Consider the following 3065-nt stretch of genomic DNA (forward strand, 5'->3'; position numbering starts at 1 on the left):
CGATGCTCTTCAAAAACCCTGACATTACGGGCTCCTTCTCGCAACCAAAGCTTTCCCTCTGCCAGTCTTTCCTTGATGGCCTCATTATTCTCCACCATGAAGCAGATACCACAGCTTGCAGCATTGGCCTGCCTCATGGCGTGTATGTGTCATGAATGTGGCTTAGCTAGAAAAGGGTTTTCACGTGACACATAGTTATGAGTCACAGGTACGTTATTGTTTCACACATATGACTCATTAGGGTTATATGATTTGTTATGTGTGGGATTTGTGATGCTTTCGCACATGGCTCAAGTATGAGTCATGGGACATGTGCCTGACAAGTATGCCTTGCGAGTATGCCTTGCGGGTAAGCCTTGCGCATATGATTTATGTTTTGCACATGACCGCATTATGAGGTCATGGGTTTTGCGCATATGACTCAGTCGAGTCATATGACTTGTTTATTGCGTTATGATTGGTTTATGAGTTTTGTACATGACCTTGCTATAAGGTTATGGGTTTTGAGCATGTGATCACTTTGGTTACATGACTAGTTTGTTATGATTTGGTTTCGCACATGTGACCACTTTAGGTCACATGACTACAGGCGGGAAGAATACTATATAAGGAGGACGATGAGGCCGAGGAAGATAGGTTGTTCACGCTTTGTTCTAAGAACTTTTCCTACTTATTACTTTAACGAATATAAAACACCTCTACGATCTTTATCCTTATTACAAAGTTATCGTTATGCCAAGGAAGGAGCTTTACCAAAAAGAGTTAGAGAAAGCTTATAATAGGCGTTCTCGGTAGAAGACAAGGGTCTTGTACTATCATAATGTAGGCAGAGGCCTAGAGCTATCATAAGACAAAGGAAGAAGAAGACAGGAAGAGAAGTATCGTTCTCCGTCGCCAAGCACTAACTATCCAGAGAGGGATCATTACATTATAAAGCGTCACCTAGTGCGACGCCAAACGATACAAGACGGCATCCTTCAACCCAGACAGGAAAGGAGATATTGACATCGACGATCAAAATCTTAATCTAGGAGGATTCAGCGACGCCCTAGATCACGTCTCAGCAGAACCCTTGAGAGCAGCAAGCCCAGTAATCCCAGAGAAAGAATCACCAGTCGATAGCTCTCCTGCTGGAACACCACAACCCGAGAGAATGTCGGGATCCGCAGTACCTGGGCCACGGGCCCCAGTCGCTCCGGCACCAGGAACCAGCATACTTGGAATGACTGAAAATCAGTTTCAGGCATTTCTTGCAGCCACGCAAAATACAGGGCAAGGAAATGTCCAACGACCAAAAGCAAAGGAGCCCGACACATACGAAGGAGCCGAAGATAAGCTACGAATATTCTTAGCGCAATGCGAGGGATATTTTACCGTTAAGGGATACGGAGATCACCATGATGAAATTAAGATTCCATATGTGGAATCTCTACTCAGCGGACTCGCGGGACAATGGATCATGCCCTTTCAAGATGGAAGGAAGCAGAGGGAATGGGTCACATACGAAGAGTTCAAGGCGACACTCTTTGAACAATTTGGAGATCCTAACGCCAAAGAAACAGCAAGACGAAAGCTAGAAAAACTCCAGCAAGGAAAACAAACGTTCTCAGCATATTGGAACGAATGTCGACTGTTGGAATACGAGGCCGAGTTTGATGATGTGACTCTCTACATCATCCTCCTGAGAAACTGCAGTGAGAGACTCCGAGAGGCAAGGGGAATCTCTGACCTGCGCTATACGACAGCCGAACGATTTGCAAGATGGGCAATTGACAAAGAAAGCAAATTAAACATGGTTCGGAGCAACTCGGAAAACACTATAGCATATAGAGTGGTCCAATCATCCAGGAATGTGGACGGGACCTTCAAACCGCAAGTACCTCAAGGAGAAAGTCGAGCATTACCACCAGGCGAACCAATAGAATTAGACAAGTCAAGAGTAGGGCCTGCTCTGAATCTGTGTAAGGAAGAATACGCCAGAAGGATGAATGGGAAACTATGCCTAAGGTGTGGAAAAGCAGGGCATCGGATACAAGAATGCAGAAGCTGGCTGGACAACTGATACCAGGGAAACAGAGCTGCTGGAAATAATCATTTCCAAAATCAGAAAAGAAGCAACATGGGCGAAATGAGAGCAGAGGATTTACCGGCGGAAAATGATGAGGGACCCCAGTAAACGGTGGTCTGGGAGACCCAAGATGTGGACCTGGAAAACCCATCAAATTAGCAAACTACTACACAGCACTATACACACAAAGAGGGGAAGAAGATGGAGATCACATGATAATCAAAACGAAGATATACAACGAAGAAAACAAAGAAACAACAATATATGCAATGCTCAACTCTGGGGCCACCGAAGATTTCATCGACAGAGAATTATGCGACAAATACAGCCTCCACACCACACAAGCGAAGAAAGCAAGACAAGTCTACTTAGCGGATGGAAAACCCAGCGCTATGGGTCCTATAACCCATACAGCGACAGTACCTATGGACATTGACAGCCATAGGGAAACAGCAACCTTCCAAGTAGCAGATCTGAAAAACTATGAGATAGTCCTAAGGATGCCATGGTTACGAAAACATAATCCGACGATCGATTGGAACGAGAACAAGATGACCTTTGCAAGCGAAATATGTGCGACACGATGTCTCCACAGTTCGCCTGTGGTCTACTCAACACCGATAGGGGAAGCGGAAGAAGAAACTTTGCATGCAAAGTTCACTGCGATGCGGCAACACAAGAGAGTCCGGATACAAAGACTGGACTAAGAGGCAAAAGTGCCTACCAAGGGTTCCAAAGGGGCAGCAGGACACAACCTATATACCAACGAAGGAATCAAGATACCTGCCAACGGGCAGGCAACGATAGCGATGGGAATAGCCATTGGACTCCCAGAAGGCACCTATGGACGAATAGCACCCCGCAGTGGTCTAGCAGTCAAACACCGACTCATGACCATGGCAGGAGTGATCAACATTGACTATACCGGTGAAATCAAAGTGGTCCTGGTTAACTGAGCTCAAGAGGACTACCAAGTCCAGAAAGGCGATTGAATCGC

Source organism: Tuber melanosporum (genome assembly GCF_000151645.1).
Source record: "Tuber melanosporum whole genome shotgun sequence assembly, scaffold_206, strain Mel28".
Classification (NCBI taxonomy): Eukaryota; Fungi; Ascomycota; class Pezizomycetes; order Pezizales; family Tuberaceae; genus Tuber; species Tuber melanosporum.